The sequence below is a fragment of the Limulus polyphemus genome, unplaced genomic scaffold (assembly GCF_000517525.1).
Source record: "Limulus polyphemus unplaced genomic scaffold, Limulus_polyphemus-2.1.2 Scaffold1563, whole genome shotgun sequence".
NCBI lineage: Eukaryota > Metazoa > Arthropoda > Merostomata > Xiphosura > Limulidae > Limulus > Limulus polyphemus.
In genome coordinates, this window is record NW_013667173.1 from 187195 (window position 1) to 200887 (window position 13693).

The 13693-nt window shown below is 38.3% G+C and overlaps 1 protein-coding gene across 2 annotated transcripts in view; it reads right to left on the reverse strand.

The window, feature by feature from the left end:
- Positions 1–13693, reverse strand: part of LOC106464114 (C-Maf-inducing protein-like) — a 79227-nt gene that overhangs the window by 3389 nt on the left and 62145 nt on the right. The window contains exon 16 of one of the 2 annotated variants that reach the window (XR_002611640.1): positions 6953–7960. The exons of the other annotated variant lie outside the window; for it this stretch is intronic. The gene's annotated coding sequence lies outside the window, so the exon portion shown is untranslated. The remainder of the gene's footprint in view (positions 1–6952; positions 7961–13693) is intronic. 2 annotated transcript variants of the gene reach the window in all.

Sequence of the window (13693 nt, forward strand, 5' to 3'; positions counted from 1 at the left end):
GGCTAGCTCAGATAGCCCTCGTGTAGCTTTGCGCGAAATTCCAAAACAAACAAACAAATCAGGAGGGCTTGAAACCATACTGCTAACTTTTAGTAGACATGAAACTGCTCTGGTACTTTTACAGTCACCTAGGATTATGCTAGATTTCTTACCCTCTCTTTCTTCTCCCTTTTGCACCAGTACAGGTAGCAAGATGCGACAAAAAACAACAGTAAAACAAAGTGCAAGTCACGCAAGTTTTTGTAAACAGCCTAATTCACTGATCCACCACCCTAAAATGAAGGGAAAGGTTAAAAAGATGATGCAATAAGTATTTATGGTAGCAAAGAACTGGGGAGAGAAACTATATTTTTAAAATGTTATATAAGAGTGAGGCAGGAATTAGACAAGGTAATACACAGATGGAATGAATGAACCCTTTCACTATGGGTTCAGTTGACGTGACAGAGTTTGGAACCCCAAAATAACCATTAGTTTCCATACTATAACTTTTAATATGATACGTGTATCTTCAGAAAGTTTGGCAAGCTTTCAGTAAACATTACTGTCTTTTGTACAAAAAAAATCAGATTTTTTAATGAAGTATTTTAAGTAAAAATTTGTCTATGAATATATGGAGTCAAAGTGTTGACTATTCCAAGTGCAAAATGATTTTCATTTTAAGATTAAAAATTCTTTTATTCGTCGGAAATTTATCAAATTTCATTTGCATAATGTCTAAAATATCCTAATTAAATATCAAACTTCTTTGAATAAAACTATATTTTATTTGTTATTTTCTCCACCCTAGTAAAATTTTCACTACATAATGATACAACATAAAGATATGTAGCTTTCACTATAGTATTGCACACAAATGATTCTAGATCATGGTGGAGCTCCTTTCCAGTATATTTAAATAATAAATTACTTGACAATCAACATGAAATAATTTGAAAAGGCACTAATCTCCACTATGTTATGAATACAAACAAACTGACATAGGGGTCATATCTGTGCCGGTGGATAAACCATACCATTAAATCTCATGTTCATCAACTTAGTTGGTCTTCCACTAAAACTTTTTAAACCATAATTGGAAAACAATCACCTACATGTTGAATACACTTTTTGTCCTGTCACTATAGTAAAAAAAAATGTGTAATTATACAATTATTATAAATTTAGTTAATAAACTAAAAAAATTCAAAGTGGCTATTTCAGGCTGATGCATGTTGACCTAATCTTAATTTATACACAAACCAATTAGGATCTCTTTTTATTTTTCAAGTTCAAAATCTTAAAAACCATCTTGCCACTTTCTTTTTCAGCTTCAAAAATTTCTCAAACCGTCGCATTTCCTCATTTCCCCCACTTCAAGCACTGTCTACAACTTAACACATGCTGTTCTAGCAAGTTCTTATTCAATATGTCATACAAGTTTTGTGAAAAGTGATTTTAAGTTAGATAATTAGTAACTAGAATAAAAAAGAAAAACCTGTTTCATCAATAAATGTTCTAAAATAGCTTTGTTATATTTATTAAAGTCCTGAATAATTAACGAGATGATTACACCATTTGTCGAAAGTTAAAATAAAGTGCACGTTTTTAGAAGATAGTTAAAAAGAGGAAAATAATTCCCTTTTTTATTTTTCTAAATACAGTAGTTATACTAGTTGTAAATGTAGAAGAATAAATTGATAAAAAAAAAATTTAGAAAATTTTTATTATTTTTTAAACTGATTAACATTAAATGGAAGTTACCTTCTGTATGTGTACTTTACTTATTCTTGTCAAAGTTGCACTTAGTTAGAATTTTTTTGTTTTTGGTGTGGGTGGGGAAGTTGGTTGTTGTTTACTTTCTTAACACTTTGGATGAGTTTTATATTTCATATTTCATCTTATGAATCATGCTAATTCCTTTGTTGAAAGAGGATTAGAGAGAAAACATTTGATCAACCTGTGTACATTCTTTCTTTTTTTTTTTTCAGTTAAGAGTACCAAAATAAATTCTTGGGTAGTGATTCTAATATTGAGATTTTTTTTTTATCAAGAATGGTCAATTTCTCTTTACCTGGTTAATCAATTAAGTTTTGTCCAACACTTTGAAAACTGCAGTTCCAATTATTGACTATCTGTAAGTATATAGATTGGTGGGAGATGTGGTATCCAAGGAAGCAGAACAATTTATCCTTACTTTTTTTTACTACTGGATGAATACATACTAAACCTTACATTTAAAACATTTATATTGTTACGACAGCGTAAGTCACGTGACATTGGAAACAAGTAATGAGTATCTAGAAGGTTAGCGAAAAACGCTAGTGCGTGCTATGCACGTGTTTGGGTTATGACAGCAGAAGTCAAGTGATGCTGGCAGCACGTGATGAGTGTCTAGAAGATTCTCGAAGAGACTACGCGGGTGCTATTATGGTATATAAGTGCACTAGACAAAGGAGAGAGGGAGAGTGGGGAACCAAGAACAGCAGTTACGGTCAGTGGGAACCGAGGATAGCAGGTACAGAGATCGGAACTATAGTTGCTGACAGGCGGAGATAGAGACGGACAATTAAATCAAGCGTGGTAGTAAAGTGAGTGAATTGTTGTGAATTATAGCGTGTGTTTAAGTTAAAGTAACTGTGGAAATTAAGTGTATTGCAAATTTGTATTGAGGAAGTTTTATTTAAGAAAGGACTTGTATCGCAGGAAAATTAACAAATGAACATACAGAGACGTAACAATATTGTAAAAGCTATTTGTCCTAGGAAAACTAAATTTCATATTATACTAAGAATCAATAGTTTTACTCAGGAAAGTTTGGATTTCATACAGGATATTTCAAAAAATGTCACAGAAGTTATTCAATACTTTCTGTCGTTGTCAATTAGCATGACAGGCATATTCATAAATAAAGCTACTGCAAATATCATCTGCTCTGGACAGCATTTATTGATCCTTGTAATATCCCACATACTGAGATGCATTTTATTCAAAACCAATTTGTATTGTTTAAAGAAAGAGAGGGGAAAAAAGTAGTGCTAGTTTGTGAGGAGAGTGATTGATAAACGGTCTTAAACACCATATACCATGTCCAGATTTTCTTGAATAACATTTGTCATTCTCATTGTACCTCTGGTGAGATTTTTTTAATCTAGGGCAAGTACTTTTTAAGATATAACTTTGTTAAATATACAATTTTTTTTACAATATCCCTGTATATTAAGAAGAAAGCTATTTTTAGTTCATTGTTCAAAATCTCTTCCACAATAAAATGGTGTAGCTTACGGAATTTTATCAGATTTTATAGTAGGTAGATTCCATTAACTAATTTCCAGTGAAAAAAAAAGAAAACAATTGTAAAAAACTGAACAGAGTCAATTTGATAAATGAAGTGTGGATTTTACCTTTATAAGAACCATGTTACTTATTGTCATTACTGTAAATTTTTTTACATCATGCCAGTTGAGCTTTATTTCTTATTATCTTACACTCAGATAGATACACTGCTACCAGAGTGTAGAAAGAACTACAAATTTTACTCTTCAGTATTTAGGTAGAATGTATATATTCATATATAATATATGTTTTGCTTGTATTTAATTAGTATCCTTATTAACAGATTGTACAAATTACTTCATGTAGACAAGGGTTACGTACTACATTTATTCTCCCATAAGGCTTATATTTGTATGATCCTGTTTCTGTGTCATGCCCTTATGGAGTTGAGGACATGCTCATTTCAAGGTGTTACAAAGATCTGTACAAGTTAGTATGAGTTGGGGATTTACTCTTTTGAATATCTATATTGGTAATGATAATCAATTTAGGTAATCAGAGTTGTGGATAGTGCACTGTGACATTTGTCCTACTTGAAAGTGTGGTATTAGGGTTCTTGCTCCTATTTTATATTATGTGGTCGTTTTCTCCAGCATAAAGAGTTATTTGAGGCAAAATAAAGAAACTTGTCAGTTTAGTAAAGACCCAGCATTCATTTATTTGTGTTTGATTTTTTTGCCTTTGCTATCCATGTTCTGTGCAATATTTGTGAGTGAACTGCAGTGGGGGTAATTTTGCTTATTTCCACTGTGGAGATCAAAAAAGGGAAGCATATTAAAACATAGTTTTATATTTCAACCAAAAAGATTCATTCTCTATAGATCAACATACATTTTTACAAGAGGTTTGAAATCCATGCTGAAGTACAACTTCAAGTGTTACTCTAAAGTTCTTAAGGCTCTTATATCCATTGTTGGTCAGTGATTTATATATTACATTTTGACCAGCCTGCTGCAGCAGAATTCCTGACCATGTCCAGCAGGTCAAAAGCACACTTCTTGGCCCAAGAAGTGGCAGCTGTGGTCCATCAGAAGTTGACCAATTTCATGCAACAATCAGAACACACTGATGATTGTCCTAACAAGGTTTTCAGTGATCTTTTAGTTTTGGATTTGGACAACCTTTTTTCTCCCCTCCTAGATATGCCTCTTAGTCACGTATCCTGTTGGCTCAGACCTCTTTCCTCTTTGGTGGATTTGTTATTTAGGTATGTTATGTTCTGTACTTATCTTCCATTTCCGTTATTCCACCCCTACCCTTCTCGGCTGTTCCAATCCCTCCACCTCCTTTGTCCAGTCAGGGCTCTCTGAGGGTATATGATATGTACTGCTTCCTTCCATGATTCCTGAGCCCATTTGTTACTTTCCTGAAATCTTCACAGCTTCCATGACCTAGTCCCATCACCATTATGGGTTGAATTTCCCAGTTCATTTGTCTGGTGTTTTCTTCCCTTTTTCTTAGCTTTTTGGCTAAGATCAAAGTGTAGTATCTGTTCTTATCAGCTTAATATCTGATACGGTTCCCATAGGGGACCATTATATTAAACTTATTTTTGTAAGGTTGCGGGGTGTTTGGAGCTTGCTCCACCTCTGCCACTTGTCACCTTTTTCATGTTTTCTTTCCATCTGATCTATCACCTTACCATGTTACTGGCTGCACATTTCCATCTTCCATCAGTGTTGTAAATGTTTATTTGTGGTGGTAAGTACCCTTATGAGTGTAATTCGCTAGTTCATTTGCCTGTCGTTTTCTTCCCTTTCTCCTGATGGTTGTCACATTTTCTTGTTTTCCTACCATCAGATCTATCACCTTACCACGTTCCTGGCTGCACATTTCCATCTTCCCTTGGGAGACATCATCAGTACTGTAACTATTTAGCTGTGGTGGTAAGTACTCTGTTCTCTTTTCTTTGCATGGGCCTTTATTACATATTGGGATCCCACTCTGTGGTGAGTGTTGCCTGACCAGGTATACGTAGTCTTAAATCTGCACTGTATGACCCATGAACATGCTAGATTACTTTGATGTTGAGACTCTTCCTACCACAGACCCGATGTACCATTCCAGATGCCACAAGGTGTTGGTTGATCTACTCCTTCCAATATGTCCTCTATACATCGATATAAAATGTATAAAAAGAAACAAAATAACATGTCACAAGATCATCTTACACCCACCATTGAAATGGGGTGTTCTGCAGGACTGCTCGTAGGTGTATCTTGCAGTCTTTTGCTTAATAAATATGTTTAGTCTGGATTGTACACTCATGGACTAACATGAGTAAAGCAGACAGGGATTGATGCCCATCTCTGATCTGTGGCACTTGATGCTCATCCTACCGTAAACTTGATGTACAATTCCAGATACTGCCAGGTGTTGGATAATGCATCCCGTCAATGTGATCACTCTGCTTTTCAATATAGGGTATAGCAGTCCCCTATTACACTGTCTCCAGAGCTGTGGTTCTCCAGACTCTCCAATGCATTATTTTCCTCCTTCTAGTGAGTATGGAAGTCCTTGCTGCTTACCAGTTTCAAACCACTGGAGTTGTGGACCATGGAGGCCTGTCCACCTGAGTGTGCACAATACCACTCAGTTTGAGAGTAGGGTGGTGGCATTCTGTGGGAGGTCAAAGGAATGATGCCCTTCCTAGCATAGGATACAATGTACAATTCCAGATGTTGGAGGTAGCACTCCACCCTATATATTGCAATTTGCCCCTCCTTCCTATCCTCCTCTGGATGTTGGTTTCTTTCTCTTTCCTACCATCTGCTGGATATCAGTTCCCAGTGGATCTGGTGTTGGTTGTGTTGGAGGTGTGCACATGCAGAGACAGGTTCTTGGTATGGGAGCTTATCTTCTCTGCCAGTACACGTTTTTGAGGTGAAAGGTAGAGAACCCTCTTCCTACCATAGATCTGATGTACAATTCTGGATGCCACCAGATGTTGGTTGAGGTTGAACTTCCATTTATGGATTGTTGCACTCTAGCCACTCTACACCAGGGGTCCCATTGTTTATGTATATTTTGTGACCCCCTCCAAGTTCCCACCCTTCACATTTTGACAACACATTACTAAAGGGTGAAAGTATACCTGGCTCAGAAGTAGTGTGATCTCCCATTGGGGTGTTGTTTTTAATTCCTTATCACACCTCATGGCCTTCCTTTGGGTGGTTCCTAAATAGGAATTATCTTCTCACTGGCCCTCCACCAGTTCAATGTGGGATTCTAGCTTTTTGTGAGAAGAGGTAAGATATTGTATCGGAAGTTAACATTTTCCTAAACTGAAAATGTATTTCCAATAGATACTTACCTCCTCTCACATTTCCCACCTGTCCTCCCCACTTCTGGTGTGATTTGGTTTGGTTAAATATGACCAGTCTTGAAGTGATTACCACATGTGCATGATTAGAGAAGGTGCTAGTTAGGATAGGGGTAGTGTTACACTCTTATTGGTGGAGGGTTGCTGCATGATCACTTGCATGTTAGTATGCAGTAATAAGTGGGAGTACCAAGACTAGTGGCAAGCGAAAGTTATGCTGATAGAGGGCATTACAAGTCGAGAAAGCTTTTTGTAAGAGGAGGTAAGCATCTATCGGAAATACATTTTGAGTTTAAGAAAATATTAACTTCAAACCTTTTTCTTGGATTCTGAACTCGTTTACATTCGAATGTGAATTCCGAATTTCATGTCACGTCTTCTACTCTAACTAATACTTCGAATATCGTGACACAGGCTTCGGGTATGGAGGTCTCTGCTGAGGATATCTTGGCTTTAGTTTGTCAGGAGATTGAACTTTACATGGGTCACTCCTCTTCTCCTGACCCTATCCAGATGCTTCTGATACCAGTAGAACCAATTCATGATGACGATAATTTTAACAGCCTGTTTTCTTCACCCCACCCTCCTTTGCTGTGCAACCCAATACCTTTCCTGAGGAATCAGCCAGGCCCCTCAGCCTTCTCGAATATGATTTCTCAAGTATGTTACTTTTTATTTGTATCCCCAGTTTCATATGATCCTGCCTCACTGTCTGGGTACCTTATGTTTCCTCCTTCTCCAGATATCAGGGTCTATGCTGATAATTTCCTCTCTCAATTGAGGGTAGGGGTCAGCATACCCCGACCCCATGGGCTTCATATATTTATGACTTGGCTTACCATCAGACTGGTTTTCCTTTTCTGGACTCTCGTCAGCTCGAGTCCCTTCTGTCTGTGTGGGGGCTGACCCTGAGAGTTCTGTGAGTTTTCCTACTTTCATCTTGCCTTTACTTGTATCTTTGGTACTTTTCTTCTATAGGATACACACACCCTAATTTCCTCCACATTAAATGATTGTTCTTCTCTGCCCTATCCCTTTACACGTGGCTTCTTTGCTGCTGGGATCTCCTGGGTAGGAATGCTTTCTTGTCTCAGTTTCACCTGTCCTCCATTTATCTACACGACTATGGATGTCCCCTTTTCTGCATAGATCTATTTTTGGAGATATCCCTGAATCTTTGGAGTCATGTGAAATCTGCAAGGCAATACTTAGCTCTTTCTTCTTTGGTTGCTCATTTATCTCAACCTGCTCCTATTCCTGCTTCAATTCAGGTTTCCCATCCTTTGTCTTCCTAACCCTTGCATGATTCTTCTTCCAGAGGTCCTACAGAGAGAAGATTTTGCACATGCCATCTTGTTTATACATTATCACCATCCAAGCTGAACATATTAACTGTATAAAAATCGTTAAACCTTTCAAACATGCGTTTTAAAACACAAATAATACATAATTAATTAAAATATAAAACTAAAACCTAAATGCACTAATACATATAAAGAGAGAAATAATTGCCAATTGCTACATACACTTCAAGAGAACGATGGACGTAGCATCCCATTTTAAAACGAAATCGTACACATACATTTACTGTCACATTAACGAATTCAGTAGAGAAATCTGCACTTATAAGTATGCTATTGAACTTCAAACTGTCACCTAGCAACACAGCTTCGGTTTTGCAAGTTTGCACAGCTGACCTTAAACTAAGAAAAATACTTACAATGTTTATTGGGGGAGAATGTATTTTAATGGCCATGAGAAAGAAATTGAAAACATCTGTACTGTGTATTTTGGCCATCTGAAGGAACTGTCTGCATTCCAAATACAGTTTCTTCTGTCCAGCTCTTAAACTTGAGAAATTGAAAACGTGAGTAGATCACATGACAGTAAAAACTGTAGTTGTAATTGCTGTTTTAGATGTATTATTTTGAAATAAAGGAATAAAACTTTGAATTATAATGTACTTGATAACAATAATTTTGCTTGGGTCATGCACACATGTGGTTTTGTCAGTGAACATTACATGAACAGTGGAATCTTGCTTGGGATCCCTTGGACTTCTCTAATACTTTCACTACTTTTTTCCTGGATAATCTCCCTTAGTGGATGGACAGAGACAATGCTATGATGGGGGTGTCGCTTCCTACTCTTCATACAAATTTACATCTGTTCACCAATGCTTCTCTCTCTCTCGGGCTGGGGTGTGTGGTTCAACCATCAGAAGACTTCCTTCCAGATGGTGGTCTCCAGTCGAACAATCCTGCCATATAAACATCTTGGAGCTTCTAGCAGTATGTTGTGCTTTTGATCATTTCCTTCCTGTTGTTCAGAACATATTGGTTATGATCCATTCTGACAACTCTACTGTTATCTAATATATCAATCATCAAAAGGACACCAGTTCTCTTTTGCTTTATTGGGCCAACACACTTTATATATGTTTCGTGGTGTGTCATGTTCAATCATCCAATATTCTCTGCGTCAGATCCTTCTGGTTGCTCCTTTCTGGCCAGCACAACCCTGGTTTCCACTTCTCCTTCAGCTTCAAACGACTCTTCCCTTGACATTGTCCCTCCTTCATCAACCTTAGTCACTGGCCATCCCTACCCTTCACACACTCCATCTTCATGTGTGGCATTTATCTGGTCCCTTGCTAGGAAATCCTGTTTATCCATGCATGAAACATCCCTTTTGTCCCATTCCATTCGTCCTTCTTTCCTTGCAGTTTATCAATGGAAGTGGAAGAAATTTCTGCCATAAAGTTTCTCATTAACAGCCCACTGTCCTTCTCCCTACAGATTTCTACATCTGGATGTTCCATCATGGTGCTTCTGTTTCATTCATTGCATTCCATTTTTTACAGGTACCATTCTGTATTTTCCTCTCCTGCCATTTTCCTGTTATTGCATTTCTTCTAAATTAGTCTACCTCCCCATTGGGAAGTCCTTCTGGATTGGGAAGTCAATATTGTTCTCCACTCCCCAACCCTCCCTCCATTTGAGCCTCTCACCTCCTGTTGCATGTATCATCTATCCCTTAAGACTTTCCTTTTCTTCTTAGCCTGTTGGCGTTGTCAGTCTAAGATCTTTGCCATCAACACTTAACATACTCTTTTTCATTCCACATATGTTCTCCTATACCTCAATCAAACATTCCTGCCTAAAACATTGGCAGCTCGTGAAGAGAATTTTCTGTTTATGCCGATTTCCCTTCCTTCCATTTCTCACATGTATTCTCAGTCAGATCTGGATAGACTTCTACGTCCTCTTTGTGCCCTTCCTTGTAATATTGTCTGCACGGCTTCTTTCCATGGATCCCCATCCCGCCTCTTCAGTCACTAGAACATTTTGTCACAGTGTGATCTTTCCCCTTCTACCCTGAAAAGCTAGGTTCATCAGCTTATCAGTCTGGCATATTCCTCTCTGCCTCCTCCTTCCAGAAGACTTTTCCAGGTGATGTATCATCAAATATGGCACCTTACCTTCTCCCTGGCATCTCATCTCTATTGTCCTATGGAAGAGATTCTTTGGGCATGTGAACTACCTCTTAAATGTTCATCTCCCACTACCTTCATCGGGTGGCCGTTTCTTCCTCATCTGAATACCACCTTTCACCTGTTGCCATACTTCATACATCAGTTTGACTGTGACATGGTATGTTTGCTATACTTTTTCCTTTTTATTACAGAGATATGCACCTATTCGGTCGTAGATCCTGCTCAATAGCGAGTGTTGCCTGTCCAAGTATAATTCTTGCACAAAATTCAACACTGTATGGCCTAACATCAGTCATACTGGGGCATATTATTTACCATTTGGTGGTTCAAGTGTTCCACCTCCATGCGGTGGGACTCAGGGGTTGATGTTATGTGGACCCAGCTATATTCGCCCCAAGGACTGATATTGCATGTGGCATTGGCTTGTAATCCATGTTCTCTAGCTTCTGTTCAGTTCTATCTGGGGGATGATGTTGCATAGGGTCCACATATACCTCATGTGTTTCAAGTTCTTTTGTTCGGCTCTGGGGCTTATGTTGTATGGGGGGATGCACCGAAATCCCATGCTCCACCTTCTATTTTTGCTTGGAGGTTGTGACTCTGCGGTATGTGGCATCTTCTCCATGTGCTTCATCCCATAGAGTTGTGTGAAGTGGTTGATATTGTATGGATTATACTCTGTTACTCCATGTGCCCCATCTCTGTGGGGTTGGGCCCAGAATGATGATGTTGTGAGGGTTGATTTGGCCATCATACCAAAGTTACTTTGGGCAGACGCTGTACCCTCCAATCTCGATGTATACCAATGGTCAATAATGCCCACTGTTGAGATGAGGTGTTCCACAAGACAACTTTTATGTCTTTCTTGCTGTGCTTTGTTTCATAACTGTGCTCATTCTAAACCATACCGACTCGTATCATGAGTAAAGCAGAAGGGGATAGCTACCCATCCTTGTCATTCCTTTGAATAAATTGGGGGCAGTCTGCTTATCAAAATAGGGACTTTGTGGTCATCCATTACACTGTCTACGGTGTTGGCATTCCTTTGGACTCCCAACACATTCCCCTCCTTCTTCTAGTGGAGAAAGGGAGTCTTTACCACTTACCAATTCCTAGCCCCTGAAGTGGTAGACCATGGAGGCTGCCTCCTAAATTTGTTCAATTCCATTCAATTGAGAGTCGGGCAGTGTTGTTCTACTGGTGTAGATAGTGTAGATCCTCCACCTAAATCATACATAAAATCGTGAGAAGATCTGCCACAATGCAGTTCATCCCTCGAGTTGGGATCCCTTGTCCTACTATCAACTGGATGTCAGTTCCCAGAAAGTGGTTTTGGATTAGAGCTGAACCATCCACCATAAGACCTCACACATGTGTTGGTAGGGATTCCCTGTCCTATCATAATCACGTAGTTCTACCCTTGCACTTCAATTTCATGCTATAGTCCCTCCATGCACACCATCCCCATGAGGTTCAAACCCAGAGGATGATGTTGTGTGGAGTGGTACCAGTCAGGTTGGTCTTGCATTTGAGCAAACTGCCATACTGGTACATCCCTTCCTATCGTCATTTGAATGTTGGATTCCCGGGTGGCTAGTGTTGTTTGTGAGTTTGCACAAACATGCCCTCTTTAGTCAGACAGTGCAAAATTTCTTCTTTCTGTCTCCTAAACTTGAGGTGAAGATGGTGTGGACCCTCCTTCTACCACAGATCATATTATACATATTGATGCAGACTGGTTTTGGACTGGAGTTGACCTGCCAGGTATGGTCTGTTGTGCCCTAGCCATCACACAACATGGGGCACATCTGTTTTTTCTATCAATTCAGAGATGTGCTTCTAGTGGTTTCTGCCCAGTTATGCAACACTTACTACCACACTGGGTGACCAGTATACGTAGTACAGAAGTGGTGTGGTCTCCCACAGGTGTTCCTCTCCCAATAAAAGTCACTCTCGATGGGTGTTCTTCAGATGCTTTCGAAGGATGCTCATCTATGTCCCTCACACTGGTCCCTCCACCTTTTCAATGTGGGATTCTAGTTATTGTGTGAGGAGGGGTAAGGTACTGTATCGGAAGTTATTATTTATTATTTTCCTACACTGTAAATATATTTCTGATAGGTACTTACCCCCATCACACTTCACACCCTTCCTCCCCACTACTGGTGCTTAATTTCTGTCTAATATCAAAGTAATTGTTAGGCAAAATCGAATAGAGGAGGGTGTGTCACACTGTTATTGGGGAGGGTTGTCGCACATGCCGTGGGGTACATGGAAGTTTCAAGGCTGGTGGCGAGCGAAAAGTTTTGAATATAGAGGGCAGCACTGAACGAGAAAAGCTATCATGTGAGGGGAGGTAAGTACACATTGTAAATATATTTTCAGTTTAGGAAAATAATAACTTTATGAGCAATTTAAGATGAAAAATTGTTGTTCTTTTATTTGTAAATTAATTTAATTTGTGTGATGATTTTAACGATAAAATCTTTTTTGGACTCAAGTTTTACATATTCAAGTGATATTGTGATAGGAAAGAAGAGTGGACCTTTTGAAATCGCAAGGAATTTCACTGTTATCATATTTGTATCTCACTAATGTTCCTCGGAAATATGATACAAAACTACTTGATGAGAACTTTTGAGTTTGTTTGGTAGCGTTAACATTGAAATCTGGAACACCAGTTGCCAGTATTTGACCTTTCATTTTAATAAAATGTACATCTGGTTTCTACAGTTTCTGTTTGAATATTGTAAAGAAGTATTTCGTTAGTTTTCACAGTACATCCTCTTGGCTTCTAGATAAGTTAGGGTACAAACTTATACTTACATTAGATTTTGCATATTTCTGTATTAGAGAAACTTTTGCCGTACTCCTTTCGGGTGCTTTTAATTTGAAAATTTAGAGCATGTATTATTTTCATCATTGCTATAATGACTCTCTAGTACTGCTTTTCATAGATTAATGTCTGCATCATTTCCTTGTATACTAAATGTCAGACAACTAGACTCAGTAACGATGCACCAGTGGGGACTTTAAATCCCCACTTATTTTCCTGGGAATATCAAAAAGATGATACCAGCTTCTTATTCATGATAGGATCATGTGATTGTGCTTCATTCATAGTTTTTGCTTCTTATGAAAGTTGGTATTATTTTATTTTTTCCATATGAAGGCATTTAAAAAAACCGAAACTAAACACCTCAGTGCAATTTAATGTGATTAAGGTGAAACCATCATTTGTTTTTATTTGAGTATACTTAATGTACAAATTTGATATATATTTTGTTTTAATTTAAAGGTTTAAGGCCTGTATATGCCAAATAGACTGATCATGTAATTGTTTTAGGGAGTTACTTGAGTCTTATAAGTGCAGACTACTAAACATATTACGGTTAATCTACAGAACGGTAGTTAAGGACAAGGATCACTTCCACTTTTAAAGAGGTATTGGCTCGGCATGGCCAGGTGGTTAGGGCACTCGACTCGCAATCTGAGGGTCGCGGGTTCGAATCCCCGTCCCACCAAATATGCTCGCCCTTTCAGCCGTGGGGGCGTTATAA